This window comes from Puma concolor, chromosome C2, assembly GCF_028749965.1.
Source record: "Puma concolor isolate L17-30 chromosome C2, mPumCon1.1.hap2, whole genome shotgun sequence".
NCBI classification, from domain to species: domain Eukaryota; kingdom Metazoa; phylum Chordata; class Mammalia; order Carnivora; family Felidae; genus Puma; species Puma concolor.
In genome coordinates, this window is record NC_141675.1 from 47,143,709 (window position 1) to 47,165,309 (window position 21,601).

The window sequence follows — 21,601 nt, forward strand, 5'->3', positions numbered from 1 at the left end:
AAATGCCCACTACTGTTTCAATAACTCAATATTTTGTTAATTTTATTGCAGCTATTTCTCACTCTTTTTTGTGTTGTTGTTGTTGGCTTATTTCAATACAAATCCCACACATCATGTCATTCTGTCCTCACATATGCCAGTATGTATCTTTAACTGATAGGGCTTATGGTAAGTAGAATTCTAAGGTGGTCCTCCTAGATTTGGGGGCCCGTATCTATATACCTCTTCTCTCAGTTATGCAATAAAACACTAACCTAAGCACTACTGTAATGAGTTTTGCCAAGTCATTAAGATCCTAAGTCTTAAAATAGGAAGATTTTCTTAGGTGAGTCTGGCCTAATCACATGAGTCTAGGTCTAGAGGTCAGAGTCAGAAGAAGTCAGAAATTCATCCTATGAGAGTAGTTAGACATGCAAGACAGTCTCCATTACCAGCTTAATGATAGAGGGGGCCCAACAGCAAAGAATGTGGTCTCTAGAAGCAGAGATCAACCTCTGATCAACAGCAAGTGAGAAAATGGGAGTTCAGTCCTAAAACCACAGGGAAATGAATTCTGCCCATGACTTCTGTGAGCTTGGGTCCTATGACTCAGATGAGAAGAGCAACCCAGAATGTCACCTTCATTTCCACAGTTTGACACCCTGATCAGAGAACCCAGCCATCCTGTGTGAGACTCCTGATCCACAAACACTGTGAGATCGTAAATTTGTATTATTTTAAGTTGCTGGGTTTCTGGTAATTTGTTATGTAGCCACAGAAAACTAATCTTTTTTTTTCCCTAAATATAACCACCATCCTATTATCACATCTAACAATCACTACGTACTATGTCTGTGCATGAAGGATCTTAAAAGAACAGGTAATCTTGGCTGCCAGGCTATGAAAGTAGGCTTTTATGAACCCGTTGGGAAAGTTAACAACAAAGTACGATCTCATAACTATGGGAGGCAAATGCAGATAATCAGGATACCAGGAAACTTTCGGATCATATTCCTATAAAACTCGAAACCTGTCTGTATTTCTGAACTTAATCAGAAAGAGTTGTCATCAAATGACTGTGGAGACCAAATTGCTCAGAACATGTTAAGTCATGTCATCCTTAACCTCTCCTCTTTGATGAGTCCCTGCGATTTTAAGTAATTCCAGTGAGTCATTCTTCTAAAAGATTTTTGAGTATGTGTCACTTACATTCCATAGGAGTTATTTCTCCCGAAGGTGTTTTCCTTTTTCCAGTCTCTTTGCAATATCCCCAACACTTCAACTCAACTACTCCTTGTGCCCCAAGGTTTGGTTTTTAAATATATAAGAGCTGGGGCGCCTGGGTGGCGCAGTCGGTTGAGCGTCCGACTTCAACCAGGTCACGATCTCACAGTCCGTGAGTTCGAGCCCCGCGTCGGGCTCTGGGCTGATGGCTCAGAGCCTGGAGCCTGTTTCCGATTCTGTGTCTCCCTCTCTCTCTGCCCCTCGCCCGTTCATGCTCTGTCTCTCTCTGTCCCAAAAATAAATAAACGTTGAAAAAAAAAATTTTAAATATATAAGAGCTATATAAAGAAGAAAACACATGACAAAAAGATATCCAGATCCCTTTTTTATTCTGATAGTGGGGACACACATGTTCATCATATTGTTTTCTGAACTTACCTTTCTTTAGAATTTTGTTTCCAAATTAAAAAACAAAAAAAAAAAAACTTTAATTTTCTAAATGGCACTTCTGCTGCTTCGAATATAAATTTCTACGTGAATTTTGACCTCTTGATCTTTCACAACACAATACTCACCGGATGTTCCTTTTAGATTTTGACTACACATGTACCTGAAGCTTTCATTTGCCTAACTAACCTCCTCAAGTATTGTAGTTCCCTCTTTTAAGACTTTCTAGATCTTATCTCTTTTTATAAGTCTTCCCAGGTTTGGGGGAGAAAAATTATTGATGTATCTCGTTCACCTTTCGCATAAGAACCACTAATAGCTAATTCCTGAAGTCACATAATTACATAATCAGACAAACTGATTCCCAAGCTCTTCTTGTGCAAGTTGAGGCCTATCCGGATTTGTAGCAAATATTCCATGAGTGTTTGTTGGTACCAACAGAAGCTCTGGCAGTTGAAATTGCTTTGAACGTAGAGCAATCAAAAACAGCCACACATGCATGGCTAGTTAAAAGATTTCAAACCAGTGGTTCTAAATGTGTGAGATATATTTTTATGAAAAGTTTCCAAATCATACATCCACATGTATTTCAGTACCCTGGATATATATATTCTGTAAGAATATGTGCTACTATCATTCAAATGTATGTAGGTGATGATGTGAATAAGAAGTATTATTGAATTGATAGTAAATTTGTTATATATTTTCCCACTCTGTGAATAGTAAAAATGAAAATGCAGTTATATATTATATAGGATTCTGCTTTATTTCTTTTTTTTTTTTTTTTAATTTTTTTTTTTAATTTTTTTTTTCAACGTTTTTTTTTTTATTTTATTTTTGGGACAGAGAGAGACAGAGCATGAACGGGGGAGGGGCAGAGAGAGAGGGAGACACAGAATCGGAAACAGGCTCCAGGCTCTGAGCCATCAGCCCAGAGCCCGACGCGGGGCTCGAACTCACGGACCGCGAGATCGTGACCTGGCTGAAGTCGGACGCTTAACCGACTGCGCCACCCAGGCGCCCCTCTGCTTTATTTCTATGTAATCCATTTTTGAAAAAATATATGTATAAATGAATCTGGAAGGATGTATATAAAAATGAAATAGTAATAATCCCCAATTAATTGAATCAAACAGTGATCTTTATTGTCCTCCTTATAGATTTATGATGATCACATATTGCTTCTACAACTCCCATCCACCAAAAAAAACCCATTTATATATGTAGTATGTATATACATGCACATGTAACATTTGTGTGTGTGTGTGTGTGTGTGTGTGTGTGTGTATCCAAAAAAAGGGGGGTGGGGAGAGGATTTCCAGGCAACAAAAGCATATCATGTCCTGACACTCAGAAAACCTTGCAAGCCACTGATTTAGTTGAGCACACAGAATAAGAGATTTGAGCTTTGATATTTTTGTAAATTTTCAGTTACTGTGAAACGTAAGTGACTTCATTTGAAGCCTTCTAAAAGCTGTGTAACTGCTGGTAAAATTGGCTTTCAGGAAGAACAGAATGCATTAAGGCTCATGCAAATGTTTTACAACAAAATAGCACATTGTAAAGCTTTTCAGTAATGATTACCAAAGGGCTCATTGGTAATCAACTGGACATCCATACTTTCCATCACTTGTCAGGACTGGTCTTCAAAAGTCAAAACTAGTTACGTCTATTGACAAAGACAGCTGCCTTCAAAGAACAGAAGTTAAATCCCCCCTAAGAAATATCATTTGTCCATACATTTGTCTTTTGTGATGCTTGCAGTCTCACAAACTGAATCCCCACAACATTCTGAAATATGCATCTCATCATCGCTCCAAACCAACAGAAAGCAAATAAATGAAGTGAATATATAATTTTACGAGAGCTTCCAACATTACCGGACACCCTTGTTTCCTAGAAGTCTTGTTCTAAAAGCAGTCACATGTAACTCGTAGCAGCTACGGTTAGCTGTGGCCACCACCAATGGCTATTGCGTTGCATTCTCTAGGTTTGGGTGTGGCTGCTCTGTAGCAACTTTCCTCTGAGGACTTTTTTCCTGACCTGACCCCCATTTTGCTCCTCCGTTGTAGCAGTTGTATGCTGTGGAAGGAGAACATATCCTTTCTTTGTTTCACCACAGAAATAACAAACATAGCCCTCGCCCAGTTGGCTGAAACAAAATGTTTCACTAATCGTATAAAATGCCTGTGTTCAGGAATTTAAAACATTCGTACAGAAAAAGGGTGTTCCTTATTAAAAAAAATGTTTGGTAACGTGATTAATTTGCCAGGACATGAGATTCTTAGAGTTGATATAATCATTTGATTGAAATTGCGATGATGTTGCAGGAATGAAAGGTGTATCTTTAAATCATTTTACATTTATAAAGAATAGAAAGAAAATGGAATGTTGATCAGAAAAACTCAATCAAGGAGTTATTCAGATATGTTAAGTAGATTAAAAAATTAAAAACTATTTTTTTTTAAATTTTTTTTTTAACGTTTATTTATTTTTTTGGGACAGAGAGAGACAGAGCATGAACGGGGGAGGGGCAGAGAGAGAGGGAGACACAGAATCGGAAACAGGCTCCAGGCTCTGAGCCATCAGCCCAGAGCCCGACGCGGGGCTCGAACTCACGGACCGCGAGATCGTGACCTGGCTGAAGTCAGCCGCTTAACCGACTGAGCCACCCAGGCGCCCCGAAAATTAAAAACTATTTTTAAAGGGCTCTGTTTGTTTTATATTAGTTACCCAAGAAGAATTGAAAGACTCTTTTATTTTACAATTCACTAGTTCCATTAAACAAATATAGTTTAAAAAAAAAACCTACTACGTACGGGCAAGAAACTGGGATGGAACACCAGCAAAGTAAGGCCTATTTTCGCTCTTTGGAGCTGATAGTATACAGTGTATTTTCTTGATTCTAAGATTTTTGTCGTTTCCTGTTTGAATAGGTCTCAAGTCAGGACTGGTCATTTAATTCATGCATATGTTAAAAAAAAAAAAGTTTTTTAATCATTTCTGCACCTAACATTTGATTTCATCATTCCACTGTACCTGATCACGTACAAGCAGGAATCCGAAACTGGCACACTATGTAATGTCATGGGAATGTTCCACATCTCATTAGGGACAAAAGAATGCATAGGCAACGTCTTGAGAGAATCTTGCTCAACAACAGATTATTTTTCTGGCTGCCTTCTCAAAATGGATAAGTGTTTCTGTCCCTAGAGAGTCTGACATGTGTCCTTATGACTCTGTGCAAGAGGATTATAGAGAAAGGCATCATTAATTTGACTGGGAAATCAGGAAAGCTTTGAAGATGCTATAATTGCCAGGTTATTTTTATTGAAGCATTCTTTAGCTTACATCATTTCCCCGCTCAAAAATATTAAATAGCTCCCCACCCTTCATTCCTAAAATTTGACCACAGGCTGACTTTCAAAGGGACTCCTGTCAACTCCTGTATGTTAGGACCTAGTAGGGCTGTGCTGTTGGATGCTGTTGAGCCCTTGAAATGTGGCTAGGACTGAATTTTTAATGGTATTTAATTCTAATTAGTTAAAGGTCAAATTTAAGAATTAAACAGGATACAATTATCTATCTTGACTACATATTGAAACAGTAATATTTCTACATATTGAGTTAAATAAAATACTTCATTAAAATTCATTTCACCTGTTTCTCTTCAATGTAGTAACTAAAAATTGCTTGCTTGTTTTTCTTGATATTGACATTTACACTTCAAATAAAACATGTCTTTTCCTCCATAGTTTTCTTCCTGATGTAAAAGACTTTTGTGGCTGTAAGTGAGAGAAATCTAAGAATTTATGGGCTCAGTAAATGAAAACAACAGTGACAGAGTGCCTGGGTGGCTCAGTCGGTTAAGCGTCCAGCTTTAGCACAGGTCATGCTCTTGAGGTCCGTGGGTTCGAGCCCCACATCGGGCTCTATGCTGACAGCTCAGATCCTGGAGCCTGCTTTGGGTTCTGTGTCTCCCTCCCTCTGACCCTCCCGGCTCATGCTCTTTACCCTCCTCTCTCTCAAAAATGAATAAACATTGAAAAATAATTTTCTTTTTAAGAAAAGAACAGTGATAAGAGTTCAGACATACTTGGAGTCAGGGACTCTGATGATGTCATCAGAACTTGGTCTTATAGCTAGCCAATTCCAGCAAAAGCAGAGCCTAAAGTTTCCATAAATAAGTCTCATCGGCTAGTTTGAATCCCCTACCCATCTTTGAATCAATCATTGTCCCAAAGAAAAAGAATTACACTTATTTCCCAGACATTGGTCATGTGCTAACACCAAGTTAGAACGTGAGGGAAATCAATGCCTCCTTTTACGTGAGCTGACACCAGAGATGTTCCTCAGAGAAAAATCATGAGGCTTATTACCAAAAGAAAGAGAGAATTAGTAAAGAGTAAGAAAAGTACAGATAACCCAAAAGCCCTGAATCAGCCCACACTAAAAGTATTTTATGCTTCTTCAGGGATCATTAATACCATGATCTTCATCATCTTCTAATGCCTCCTGTCTGGCTTATTCTAATACGTACCTTCACCACCCACCTTTCCAAACCTCCCAACATATGCTTCCCAAATAGCATACTACATGCAGTTCCATGACTAGGATGTTCTTTCACTGACTTCTGTTTCTTTTTCTAATTCCCTCCCGCCCCCTCCACCCCACCCCACAAACCCAGCCCTGCTCAATACCCATGAAATCCTACTTATCCTTCAAGTCTCAGTGCAATTGTTACTTCCCCTGAACTGAGTCCCCCAATCGACATCTTTTATAATGTTCCACCTTTGTGTTTCCCTGGAAACTGTATACCTCCCTGTATGTCACTTTCAAAGTAACACATATAATTTGATTTAATGACAGGACTAACGTAGAGTAAGATCTACCTGAAATAGTGCGTTTAACGAAAGGATTATTGAGGGGTGTTGAAATGATTAGGGGTCAGCCAGGTATGGTAAAGCACCATAGGTGAGCAATGGTGGAAAGCTGTTACCACCCATAGACCCAAAAGGCAAAGAAGAGCCATGTTACTGGAACTAGATCAAAGATATAGCTGCAAAAGAGAAGCAGCCAGGGACGCCTGGGTGGCTCAGTCAATTGAGCATCTGACTTCAGCCCAGGTCATGATCCTGAGCTTTGTGGGTTTGAGCCCCACGTCAGGCTCTGTGCTGACAGCTCAGAGCTGGAGCCTGCTTCAGATTCCATGTCTCCCTCTCTCTCTACCCCTCCCCGGCTTGCACTCTGTCTCTCTGTCTCCCCAAAATAAATAAACATTAAAAAAGTTAAAAAAAAGAAAGAGAGAGAAGCAGCCAGTGAGGAGCCATGGCTGTGGGGATAGCAATGTGGCCACTTCCTAAATCATGCCCTGACAGGATGAAGGGGATACAAAATCATACTCCCAGTTCTCTTTTCCATCTGTGCTGATGTATCCATTGGCTAGAGGTAACCAGAAGGAAGAGGGCAGAGGAGGCTAGTATGTGGTATGTAGAGATGAGCTTCTAGGCAAAGAAGTGGGGCAAGAAAGGGCAACAACGACTAAGTAATCTGCAAAGTCCAATTATTCTTTTGGTATCCCCAGCCCCTAGTATAACTCCTTACATATATCAGATAATAAATTTTGAATGGATGAGTGAGTAATTGACTCTCCACAAATCTCCTGTATTCCTGGTTCTTTAATTCACTTTTCTTAACAAACACAAAGAATGTACCATAAATGTAAAACTAGATGTGATTTAATTTGTAAACCTTTGTAGTGTTTACAAATAAATAGGTTGACAAATTGAAAGGAACTTTTTTGTCCAACTGTGTGTTTTCAAATTAGATTTGGAATTATCAGCATCATACTTATCAGGAAACTTAACCTGCTTGGCCTTTTGCCTGTAATAGCCAATTAATGCTCACAACACCCCAGTGAAGTTGATATTCTCATTCCCTTTCACAGATAAGGGTGAAAGGTATTTGAGAATGATCAGACAGTGCTGGGACACCTGGGTGGCTCAGTTGGTTGAGCAGCTGGCTCTTGGTTTGGGCTCAGGTCATGATCTCACAGTTCATGGGTTCGAGCTCTGCATCTGGCTGCCAGAGCATAGCCTGTTGAATTCTCTCTCTCTGCCCGTCCCCCCACCAAAAATTAATAAATAAACATAAAAAAAAGAATGATCAGACAGTGCTTTCCTCTTCAATTCTCTAACTGCACAAAACAATTATATGCATGCTTAAATATTAAATCCATGTATTTAATAAATTAAAACTAAAATCAGTGAATGAGAGTACTCCTCTCACCACTGAGCTATGCAGATAGCAACTGAAAGGCTGCCACTTCAGTAGTTTTAAAGTGGCCATGAAATAGGTCTTGGGAAAAAATGGTGGCTAAAACCATGAATGTATTTATTTTAATTGAAATCTTTTTTCAAGGACAAATGCAAAGATGCTTGCTTACTTTTAAGTGGTAAGTGCATAATAGCAAAAAAAAAAAAAAAGGAAACAGATTGAGAATCATAATTATAAATGTGAATGAAAAATATGGAAGCTGTGTAATATTTTTCCAATCTACATGATTTTTGAAATTTCTTTGGAGGGTATTTTAAAAGGTCAAAATGAAAGACATGAAAATTACCATGTTATTGCCTTTCTTTATCAAGATATCCTTTCATAAAATAGTGCCCAGTTTTTACTTAAAAGAAAATATTTTCTTGCATCAGAGATGTTATTCTTAAGTTACTTTCATGCAAAATATGATGCAATGTTAATGCATGCTATAAACTAGTACATGTTTAAATATACATTGCAAATATATACGTATCACATGTAGAAAGAGCTAACAGTATGTTGATTAACTGCTAATGCTTACAATAACCTAGTTTATTCCTAATGCTGATGATAACCTAGAAGCACCACTAATGTCTAAATTGTGGTCTCAAAAAACCATGTCCCACTAAAAGGAAACAAGATCCTTTCAAGAAAAGGGCTAAGGTCAGGTCTGGAATAGGAAATATAACAAAAGGAGCCCCGGGCCATCTAGTTGTGAGAGAATGCAAGGATTTTATCAAAGAACTTTGGGATCCTCTCAAAAAGCTACAGTAGCAATGACTGGAGCGTTAAAAAAGAACAATGATTACAATACATTAAAACAGAAGGTAAATTTAATCCTACAAATCAATAAGAAGTTGACATTTACCCAATAAACAAATGTCTGGAATGAATGAACAGGCAATTTACAAAACAGGAAATATAAAAGGGGATACAAACATTAAAATATGTTCAATTGCCATAGTAATCGGGGAAAAACAAATTAAAACTATGAAGATACCATTATTTTATTTTTTTGCCCATCAGATTGGCAAATCTTCAGAAGTTTGATTATATCGAGTAGTGGCAATAGAGCGGAAAAACAGGAAGTATTGGAAGTTCAAAATGGTAAAGCTTTTTTTGACTGGGCAATTTGGCATAACAATTAACATTTCAAATGTGTACACCCTCTGGCCCAACAATACTACTTTCCTATGCTTACCTTAAAGAAAGACTTGCACAAACTTAAAAAAAATTATTTATTTTTGAAAGACTGAGAGAGAGAAAGAGAGAGTGCAGAGGAGGGGCAGAGGATATGAGGCAGAATCTGCATGGACGGCAGATCATCTGTTGCAGGGCTCGAACCCATGAGCCATGAGATCATAACTTGAGCCAGAGTCAAATGCTTAACCAACTGAGCCACCCAGGTGCCCCAAACTTACACATACTTTCAAAGAGTCATCTATAATGCTGTTGACTGGCTACACTGTTTTAATTGTGAAGAAGTTATACAAATTTTATCCATCGGGGAATTAGATATATGTGAATCAATTCAAAAGAAGAACTTGGCGATATCTTCAAGCTATACTGGTAAGTTAAAAAAAATCACAGTGAAAGTATACTGTGATGATTATATATATATATTTAAAACCCCATGAGGTACGTGGGTGGATCAATTGGTTGAGCATCCAACTCTTGATTTCTGCTCAGGTCATGATCCCAGGGTTGTGGGATCAAGCCCAGCATCTGCCTCTGTGCTGAGCATGGGGCCTACTTAAGATTCTCTCTCCTCTCTCTCTCTCTCTCTCTCTCTTTCTCTTGTTCTCCCCTTTGCCCTTGCTTGCACTTTCTCTCTCTCTCTCTAAAATAAAAAAAAAAAATTAAAACCATTGTTAAAAAAACCCACAGAATTATTCATTCAATGTGTCATATATATGTAAGGAGAATCACAATAGGGAGAGAGAGGATTAATTTTTGCTTTATCTGTATTTTTACACTATAAACACAACAAAGTAAGTATTTTTATTTTATAATTTTTGAAAGTTAGGTAAATAATTTTTCAATAATCCTCCAAAGTGGTTGTTTATGGCCCCATTTTACAGAGAAGGAAACAAGACTTAGAAATAATAGCTGGGGCACCTGGGTGGCTCAGTTGGTTAAGCATCTAACTCTTGGTTTTGGCTCACATTCATGATCTTGCAGTTTGTGGGTTCTAGCCCCACATCAGGCTCTGTGCTGACAGTGTGGAGCCTGCTTGGGATTCTCTGTCTCCCTCCCTCTCTGTTCTTCCCCAACTTGGGCTCTCTCTCTCTCGTTCTCTCTCGCTCTTTCTCTCTCAAAAATAAATAAATAAGAACTTAATAAAAGAAATAATAGCTGACTTGTCCAAGACTAAACAATAGAAATAAAAATTAATTCAGGTTCATCTTAGACCTTCTATGCAGATGCTTTTCTCTAGATCATAAGCCCAAATGATCTTGTATTTTGTACTGGTGAAAACTTTCCTGGGGAGATACCTAGGTTGGAAACAGATATGGGAGCTATAAGTATTTGCCAATTGATGCCATGGAAGTATACTGGAGAGAGTGTCAATAAGAAGAGGACCAGGCCCAGAACAGAATCCTGAGAAGCAGAAATATTTAATGGATGAACATAGTTAAGGCACCCTCTAGCAAAGTCAAAGGAGAAATTGTTACACAATCAGAAGGAGAGAGTGAGGAACTCGAGCACAGAGAGCACTTCCATAAGAAGGAAGTGGTCAACAGTGGCATATGCTGCAAGGAAGTCAAGTAAGGGGGCTATGAAGTATCATTTGGATTTGGTAACATCCAAATGACCAAGGTCATTTGATGACTTTGGCAAGAAAGTCTTGGTGAATAGGAGAAGCAGAAACCAGAATGCAGGGAGATGAAGCATGAGGAAGACAGAAGAATTTCAGAGTATGCCACGTCTTCAAAAATTTACACATAGAATCATGATATGGTCGAGCAATAAAGAACACTTGCATCCAGCAATTTCTATGTATGGGGTCTATACCCAAAAGAATAACCCCGAAGAACTGAGATATTTGTATATCCATGTTCATAGCAGGATTATTCACAAGAGCCAAAAGGTGGATACAAACACAGATGCCCATTGAAGGATGAATAAATAAATAAGAGGTGATATATACATATAATGGAATATTATTCAGCCTCGAGAAGGAAGAAAATTCGCACACATGCTACAACCTGGGTCCACCTAAGTGAGATAAGCCAGCCACAAGGACCAATGTCCTAGATTCCACTTATATGAGGTATCTAGAGAAGTCAAATTTGTAGAGACAGAAAGTAGAATGGTGGCTTCCAGGGACTGGTTGGGGTTGGGGGAGAAGAGGAATGGGAAGTTATTGTTTAATAACAGTAGAGTTATTGTATAGAGTTTCAGTTTGGGAGGATGAAAAGATCTAGATATGGATAGTGGTGATGCTCATACAATAATGTCATATACTTAATGCCTCTGGACGATACACATGAAAATGATAAAAATTGTCAGGGCCCCTGGGTGACTCGGTCAGATGAGCATCCGATGCTTGATTTTGGTTCAGGCCATGATCCCAGGGTCATGAGATTGAGCCCTGTGTTGCTGAGCCCTGTTGGGCTCGAGCAGAGAACCTATTTGGGATTCTGTCTCTCCCTCTATCCCTCCCTTCCATTTGTGCTCTCTCTCTCTCTAAAATAAAATTTTAAAAAAGATAAACATTGTCTATTTTATGTATATTCTACCATACGCATACACAAACACAATATACACGAGTATACGTGCGTGCGTGCATGCACGTGCACACACACACACACACACACACACCAGGACTTCAAGGAAGTCATTGACAACTTTTTCAAATGGGAAACTAATAGGGAGGGGTAGTCAGAGGAGAGCTGTTTAAGAAGGACCCTTGAGCATAATTAGAGAAACAGAAATCCACATCCACCATCCAGGTAAAAGGAACACAAATACTGGGCAAGGACATTAAAATCATCTGCGGACATCAGCACTACGCTTCAATAGCGAGCCTGGGTCTTTGTTGGGCAGATGGGCCTCATGGTTTATAACAGAACTCAAGTACGATCATATTGAACAGTTTTCAAAACACATAGAATCTAAGCAATATTAATCACATCAGTAACTTTTTCTTCAAGGATTTTCTTATAAGTATCTCACTAAAGAATTCAAATCAAATTTTATATTGATGACACTCTGGCGTTTTGCTGCTGTTGTGGTGGCAGCTTTGTTAATATTGTTTGTTGTTTTATTTTTACTTCCTGCAAATTCACATCAAGCAGGAGTTTAGGTGAAATGGAAAAACGTTTCCATTTTTAATCATCCCCTAATTGCTCTTTACTGCCCTTTCGAAACTATGGTTAATTAAAAAGCAGAGTGTGATACCCCGAGAGCATGATAGTTTCCAAAGTCCAGAAAGTGGTTCTTGCAGCGTGTGGAGGTTTGACAATTTACAGTTATTCTTGCAATCCGCCAGCCGCTTCCTCTTCCCTTCCCCAACAGCAAGGGAGGGTGGGAGGGGCTGCCACATACAAATTGCAGCTATTCATTTGCTTCCATTATTCAGTAACCTGCGAGAAGAATGTGTATGAGTATTTCGTTCTATTTGAAGTTGACGGTAGTACTGGCCTTGATAAACTGTTTTTATGTCCTTTTTCTACCGTTGTCCCTACTACCCCGTAAATATTTTCAATTAGCGTTCCAACCTGTTAGAAACTTAACCAGTGATGTTCAGCATTGCAGGACCAGCACCTGCTTTTTATTCTTGTGGCCGAACTTTAGACAGACCATAGCTTATGGATAAGCAACAGTTTCAGTTTTGCAATTCTTTATCTGTATGTAACAGGCAGCTATTCATGAGAAAGGAAGTTTAAGGCCTGTAGGTAAAAAACCACTACCCAGATTCCAGGAAAAAAGTCCGTTTACTGAAGTTTTTTTTTTTTTTCTTTCTTTCTTTCTTTCTTTCTTTGTACAATATGTCTGCACTCAGATTAGCATTGAGGTCATACTCTGAAGAGTTTAAATTAATTAGCCTTATAAAAGCAAGTTAATCCCTCATGTATCAGCTTGACAGTTTTTGTCTGCATAGAGCAGAATTTTGTTTTTCTATGATTATCTTTTGGCCGCAGAGGAGATGTTTCCTTATGTAAATGAGCATTACATAATCAAGTATAGATTTCAATAGCTTAACTTTTCAAAAACTTGCTCACATATATACATTTGTGTGTATGTTAATTATATATGAATACACACACAAATTATAGTCTGTTACCATGATTCCAAATGTGACGTTTGTGAATAACTCCATTCTCCATAGAATGTATAAAGCAAAATGACTCTGGTGTTTCACAACTTCCTCTTTTGGTAGACTGTCCTTTTGCAGAGAGAAAAAAAAATTGACTAAAAAGAGCTAAGCAGAGAGTCAGAGCCCTTTCAGATGGTGGTTAACTCAACTATTTAAGGAGCTTAACAAGCAACTGAAAATAACACAGCGGTAAGAAGAAAGTGTTAACTTGCTATTTTTTATTTTTATTATTTGGATTGCTGTTTATGGAATAACAATTTAAATGTTGGCTGCATTATAAAATAGGTTAGCTTAATCTGACAATTCTTACGGAAATAGTCCATATTTTAAATGAAAAACTTTAGTAAATTTACAGCTTCAACCGCACATTCAACCTTTTAAAAAGCTGGAAGATTTTGAAGTTCTTATTGATCTCCAAATTATTTTAACTGAAAAGTAAAAAAAAAAAAATTATTTATTTTCATAATTTTGTACACAATTTAGTGCCAAAAGAAATTTCATACTAATGTAAATTTTGAGAACTTTTTCTTCCCTTAGCTCTAGTAAATTCCTAACATTTGTAAGTTATCCTAGTTACATTTGTTAATTTTGCATAGTATTAGTTGGACATTTTCCAGGATAAAGATATTTTTGCATTTGTTTCTACCCACTGTGAAAATATAGAGAATTATTTAAAATGTGACATTTCAGTCTTTCATATAATCACATTATGATGATATTTAAATACTTAGGAAAAAAGCAATTCGTACTGTAGATAGTAGTATTTAAAAAAGTAAATGAGTAAATCAAATTTTAGAAAATTATGTTTGTCTTAAGATTAATTCCCAGTTATAATGCTTAAAAATGGAGTAAGAACCAGAAGTCAGACCCTTTGAATTCGTAATTGCAGATCAAAATAAGCTGAAACTAATTTCATTAGGAAATTCTAAAGTAATCTAAATCCAACAGAATTTTTTTATTTGTGCCAAGCCAGAGTAATATATATGCATATTAACTATTTAATATAATTACATTTATCACGCAGCGATTTGTAAATCTTTTTTAAGCAAATAATATATTTGAATGCTTACTTAATTTGGTTTGCTTTCTTAATTAGAGTAATCAGGTGGCTTCTGAAAAAGAAAGTACACATTGTTCCATAAATTAATGGATTTAATTTTAATCAATTTGGGTAAACAATGCTGTCACACTGGTTCTATTACATTACCTAGAAAATAGGGTGTTGTTTTTTTTTTAATTATTTTCATGCAATGTGCTATGACAGGAGTCACTGTCTTTCGGTTATAGAGAGAAGAAGAACAGATTGTTAGCGTTAGAAATTCAGGAAATGAACTGTTGACTCAAGTTTGACATTCTTAACCAGATCAAAAATTTACCATCAAGTTGATAGTTGTGAGAAATGCATTAAAATTGTGCACGTCCGTCTTTATGTATCACACGCTCGTTACACACAACTATTTCCATCAGAACTTGGTTGTGTCCTTTGCAACAACACCAAGTCTAATGCCCCTCTCTTTAAAAATAAATGATGGAAGTATTCTTAAATGTCTGGGATTTTAAATGAGATATTTTGATATCATAAGCTATTAAGTGTTGTGGGTTTGTTGTACGTAGTGTGGTATTACGCTGAATAGCTGATAACAACCAAGCAAAAACATAGTCAAGGAAATTATGGTCTAAATTGATCAACACTGTAATTCAGAGTGGCAAATGAAGGCCAAAGAAGTACAGAAAATTCTATCTAGCTGGCGTGATGGATGTGTTGCTGTGGTGGTGGTTGTGTTTGTTGGGAACTCTTAGTCTCCGAACGAACCGTCTAGTCCTAGATTCTGGAGAGTAAGTTTAGAATTTGTTCCATGACAAAATTATATATACCAAAAAAAAGAAAGAAAAAGAAAAATGAGTGCTACCTGGTTGAGTTTCCATGAGCTATATGGATTGTTAAAGGAGAAGTTCTTGTCATTATTGGGAGAAGAGCAAAATGCATTGCATAGGCTTTTTATTTCACATGGTGTCATAAGAAAAAGCATTGAGTCCACCCCCCAAACCCACATCTTTAAAGTGAAACTGATATAATATTGTAAGTAATTTATTACATAAATTTTTACTTTTCAACTACAGACATAAATTGTACTGTGTTTCATTAAGATTACATTCATATGACACACTGAGACATAAATCTTCACTGAATCATAAAAGTTGAAGCTGGATGACTGCTGTATAGCGCTGCAAAATTTTGTATCTGTCTTACTAAGACGTGGTTGTCTATATGATGTGTGCGTGTTCTTACAGGGTGTCTGTCAGACTGCTGCCATCCAGGGTTGATCCAACGAATCTCACAGTTTTGTTGGGTGTCTGTCCCCTCCTTCAGAGTGGGAACTTTCTAAAGCCGCCCACCTGGGCAAGAGAATGACCTATTTCTAGAGGGCTCTATCCCACCTCACTAATATGTTACCTTTCAAATAATAATTTCGCTTTGAAACAATAAGGCTATTTGTTCTTAACATAGATGACCGGACTCCCAAAAGAACTTTTGAAACATTGATGTCCTTGTTTGGTTAGTTTTCCTTTTGTTTTTTGTTTTTTGTTTTTTGTTTTTTGTTTCTTTGTTTTTTGGCCATTGTCTCATTTGCAAAAGTAAAGATGAGAGCTTTTGCTGGAAAGATTATAGTTTGAGGGCAGATTCAGAGGGATGGCGTGTTTTGGATTCAGAAACAAAAATCCTCTAAATCTGGATAATATGGCTTTTTCAGCCTTTTTAAAAGCCAATTGTGTCCACTTACATCCATTGATTTTCTATTTATTTTTACTGGATGGGACTTCCAAATAAGTGCCACATGTAGCATATTCATATTTCTTCTATTAATGAAAAGATGTGTTATATGGGAAAATTATTGTGTTCACAAAAATATGTGCTTTGGAAGTACATATGATTGTAAGAGGGAATATGAATCTCATTTCCATACAAGAAAGAATCTCTGCAAATATAAAGAATAAAGGCAAATTCTTTTATATTTCTGAGCATTTCCTTTAAAAAAGAAGCATTATATGCGGTCTAATTTATACATCTGCATTCTAGAAAATAAAAACACTGTTTAATGCTTAAATCTTTAGAGCGTAAATTATGTGTTGTTTGAGAATTACTATTACATTGCCAATGCTTCCCTAACATCACTGATATTTTTACTATGTTATATGAACTAGAATTAGGCATTTAGATTTGATGTCTTCTAAATACTTTCCAGCTTTGTCTTTTCATCATTCTACATGTGTGCAAAATGGGCTTCCATTCTCCAGTATTGCTACGGAAAACAATAAATTTGTATTTTTAAATGCAAATTTAAAGAAAAATAGCATTAAAACCATTAATTCATAATGGAACCATGGACAGTGAAGCAGAAATGAAGTTAGATTACTGTTCTTACTCCATGAACTAGTATAAAATGTCCCAGCTCATTTTTATAGAAATTAATCAGTTTTTTCCACATTTAGTGGTTATCACAGTCTAAAAATTCTTTTCACTTTGGAAACAAACAAATAGTAATATGATCTTGAAAAAAATCACCACAGTTCTGATTCTGGAAAAAAAATAAATTAGCAGCGTTTTTCTTTAAGCATACCTCAGTTCAATTTGTTTTCACTTTGCATAAGAAAAAAAATTGAAGCAGAACGCTTTATGCTCTTCCTGTGTTGGTGAACAGATCTGAATTAGAGGAGAGGCAGGAACATCGTCTAGGCAATTAGGCTGCCTTCTGAGTAAAAATCATATATCTAACGCCATTGGAGTTTTTAAATGCTCACTAGAAATGCTTATTATACTTCGTTTACTTAATTTTTGTATTGAGAAATAATTTCAAGCTCAAAAGAATTGTAAAAATAAGAATTGTATAGTGGACACCTACATACCCTTACCCAGGTTTGCCTAATCTTAATATTTTACTCTAGTTGCTTCATAATTTGCTCTCATTCTTTCTCTCTCCATATCTTTCTGTCTCCATTTTTTCTTTCCTGAACCACTTGAGGGTAAGTTATAAAAAACATGACCCTTAACTTCAGCTTGTAATTACTAAATATAGAGGTAGTCTCTTATGTAATGGTCGCAATATCCATTTCATAAATTTACATTGATACCATACTTTTATCTATTATTGGCCCATATTACAATTTGCTATTTATCTAATAATGTCCTTTATAATTTTCCCCCTCCAGTAAAGCATCCAGTTTAGAGTCATGTGTTTACATTTATTTGCAATGTCTCTTTAGCCTCCCTTAATCTGGAACATTTCCACATCATTTCTTTGTCTTTTTATAAAATTAAAACCTTAAAGTCTACCCACCAACTCTTTTTTTTTCTTTTTTTAACATTTATTCATTTTTGAGAGACAGAGCATGAGCGGGGAAGAGGCAGAGACAGGGAGACACAGAATCTGAAACAGGCTCCAGGCTCTGAGCTGTCAGCACAGAGCCCAACGCGGGGCTCGAACTCACAGACCGCCAGATCCTGACCTGAGCGGAAGTCGGACTGAGCCACCCAGGCACCCCTCCTTTTTGCTTTTTAACCGTGTTGCTCATTTTGTATTTGACGTTTCCTCACGATTAGATTGTGGTTTTGCAGTGTTTGCTAGAATACTGCACAGGTGATGATACCTAGGGTCACAGGATGCTCATCTATCCCCCAATGGTATTGTTAATTTTGGTTGCGATGTCAAAGTGTTGCCTAATTTCTCCACATTGTAATGACAACTCCTCATGAAAAATTTCCTCTTGGGTTAATATTAATCGATGTTCTCATCTTATGCAGTCTTGACTGTAATGCATTACAGTTATAAAATCATGATTTTCCAGCTCCAACACTCCCGGCACGTTTCAGTCAGCCTTTTGTATTCTAATGTAAGCAAAATCTCCCCCTCTCTCCTGTATTTAATTACTAATTTGTATATCTGTTCCTGGTATTAACTCAGGAAATTTTGTCTTTCCAATGGTCTATAATTCTTTACTGCCTTAATTGTTATGGTGCTCAAATTGTCCACATCTGACCAATGAAGACCCTTTATTTTGGCTTCTATGTCCCTGTGGCCAGCTTCCCTCGTATTAGTACACACTTTCTTACTTTCTGGCATAAAAAGATGTTCTAGGCTAATCTGGTACCTAGCACATCCCAACCCTGGAATCATTCACTTCTCATTTCTTTTAATGGAAAATGGTCTAAACGGCCAAATCTGGGTTAGGTATTCTCACTGCCACTGGAGTGCTTTTCTTTTTTGACCCTTCCAGCAAAAATATATTAATGCAAATACACACATACAGACACAAACATACAAGTATGCATACAAAAGTGCATATGCATGCATTCATAAAAATTTATATCCATACACATATGTTTTGGACATCCTGCATTCACCTGCTATTTCCAATTCCAATCCGTTCCCAGAAGGTTCTTTTTTGCCCTCACCTATGCCATGTTTGTGTGTCCCTTCTTCCACAATGTGAGCCCTGGATCTGAACATCAACGTGTTTACTCATTTACTTAATTCTATAAAGCATCTAAGAGGCATCTGGGTGACTCAGTCGGTTAAGCTTCCCACTTTGGCTCGTGAGTTCAAGCCCCACATCGGGCTCTGTGCTGACAGCTCAGACTGGAGCCTGTTTTGCATTCTGGGTCTCCCTCTCTCTCTGCCCCTTCCCCGCTCATGCTCTGTCTCTCTCTCTCTTTCAAAAATAAATAGAAAATTGTTAAATAATTTAAGAATTAATTTACCCAAATCACTACAATAAACCCACTAAAAAGAATTCAGGGTTTGTGTGCACCTTCTCCCTCCACACACTCATTCCCCACCAAACACTGTGTTTATTAGTTACTTGGATGAATTCTTTTCTTCCTTCCTTCCCTCTTCCCTCCATCCCTCACACGTTTTCTTTCTTTCCATTTCAGGTTATCATAGTATTCATCTGAAATACAATTAGATTGATTTGTTTCTGTTTGTTTCCAGTTTTAGAATTTTTTCCCTTTGCATTCTTATTGGTTTAATTTTATTTTTTACTTGATTGACTTTTAATTGTTTTTCCTAGCCATGGAGATTAAGTGCTTCTTGCCCAAGCCATTTCTGTTAAACAAACCTGAGAGTCCTATTTCAAATGTTATGATACAACTCAGAAATACCTGTGTGAGTTATTGGTTAAACTTTTAGCTTTATATTTCAATTCTGTTTAATCTACATTTAGTCTGAAGCTAATTATCTGTCACGTATTCCAAAAAGTGGTAATTTCCATAAAGAAAGTAAGTTCCAGTGGTCTTTGGTCAACCTTATGAATTTATTATTCCAGAAAGGATTTTTAAAATTAAATGTGCATATAGCATCACACTTACAGAAAAATAGGCAAAGAAAGAAGCAACCATGAATTTGTATAGTCCATAAGCACTGGAAAAATTCTCACCCTCTTCTATGAGTGATTCTAGAACATTCCTGTCCCTTGTACTCTCCCATATTCTCCTCATAATGATGGACACATCCTGATATTTGTGGTAGGAAGAGAGAGTTGGTGAGTGCCATGACTCATTTTCAATTTCCATTCTGTCACTTACTGCCTGTGAATCTTGGATGGCTACTTCTCTCTCCAGATATCTAACCCCATAACTTTAAATTAAAAAAAAAGTTATACCTCCTTAAATTTTGCCAGCTTATGAACTCATACCTCAAAGTGATTATTGAACCTCAGATGTTAATAGGCATCTTAAAGTTAACACGTTCAAAATAGAGCCCCTCATTGCCCACCCTTCTCTCTGCTCCATGCCAGTCTTATTTGGTTAGTAAATGACATGATCTTACACCCAGTTATCCAGGTCAAAAGTGTCACTAGTTTCTTTCTTTCCTTCACCTGCATCCTACTTATCAGCAAGCCTGTCAGTTCTGTTTCCAAAATATATCCCAACATTGACCAGGCTCACCCCTTCCACCATTTTGAGCACAGTGAAAGACACTATCATCTCTGTTCTGGACGTTTCTCTCTTTTTCTACTCTCTCTGTCAAGACAGAGAGCTTGCACAAGTGGTGGAGGGGCAGCGGGAGAGGGAGATAGAGAGAATCTCAAGCAGGCTCCGTGTCCAGGGTAGAGCCCAACGCGGGGCTCGATTGCCCAAGTGTGAGATCTTTTTCTACTCTCGCATCCCTACCAGCATGACCTTTTAAAATAGAAGTCAAATCCTGTGACTCCCTGCTCAAAATTCTTCAATGGATTCCTATTTTAATTATGAAAAAAAATCCAAATTCCTCACTATTGCTTATATGTATTATCCTCTACTTACATCTCCTCCCTCACATCCTTCCTCTTATCCCGTCATTCACGATGCTCTGGCTCCACTCCTTATTTTGCTTCTGGAGCTTCCTAAACTCATTCCTGACTCAGGGACTTTGCACATGCTCTTCCCTCTCTTGGCATGTTCTTCCCACACATTACTGTGCACAACTCTTCCTTCTTTAGATGTTCAGATGATCCTCCTAAAGGATGTCTTCCATGACCAACTAAATATTTTATTATAGTGTCCCTAACCCAGTCACTGTGTCCTTTCACCCCCTTTTAATTTTCTTGATAGCACTTAATACCACACAAAACCTTTGTTTCTTTGTTTAATTATTTATTCCCTGTTCCTCCCACTGACAGGTAAGTTCCATGAGGGTAGGGTTTGGTCTGTTTTGTTCATATTATATCCTCGGTGTCTAGAAGAATCCCTGGAACATATTAGGTCTTCAAATGATGATTAAGCAAAAGGCCTCAACAGTTTTGAACCTTAGATACAAATAAAACAAGCATGATAAAAATAACCACTATCTCCCAAGGTCATGTGGAGGAGGCCATGATTACGGTAGTGTTCTAAACTGCCATGCGATTGTCAGGTGGGATACTTCTGTTAGCACTGAGTGAAAGGAACTGAAACAAAAGAAGTGGTCCCTGGGGACAACAAATAGACCGAGAAGTTCTCTTTTTTGTGTGCACTGGCTCTCTTCCATGGAGCTAAAAAGAGACTGGTTCACAGTGGGTGCCACTAATCTCTTAGAATCCTGGGGGCAGTCACTCTGCATTGCCGCCCCACTGCCTTTGCACTGGTTCTGCCTCTGCCCTCACCCCCAGGGAACACATGTGCCCGCCCTTCCTTGCCAGCTAGGGTTCATCGCTTCCCTTAAGCCAGATGGAAGACCAATCTCCTTCCAGAATTCTTTCCTGATTCACCATCTGCCTGTTCTGGCCTCATGGCTATGCATATAGTTCACATATTGTTGTGTAATTATTTGCTGGTTCTATTTTTTGATCTTGGAG

The 21,601-nt window shown here is 37.5% G+C and overlaps 1 protein-coding gene across 2 annotated transcripts in view; it reads left to right on the forward strand.

The window, feature by feature from the left end:
- Positions 1 to 13,341: 13,341 nt before the first annotated feature.
- MBNL1 (muscleblind like splicing regulator 1) overlaps positions 13,342 to 21,601 on the forward strand; it is a 207,223-nt gene continuing 198,963 nt past the window's right edge. Inside the window, exon 1 of one of the 2 annotated variants that reach the window (XM_086674538.1) lies at positions 13,342 to 13,477. The gene's annotated coding sequence lies outside the window, so the exon portion shown is untranslated. The remainder of the gene's footprint in view (positions 13,478 to 21,601) is intronic. The other variant, XM_086674551.1, reaches the window with a different exon arrangement.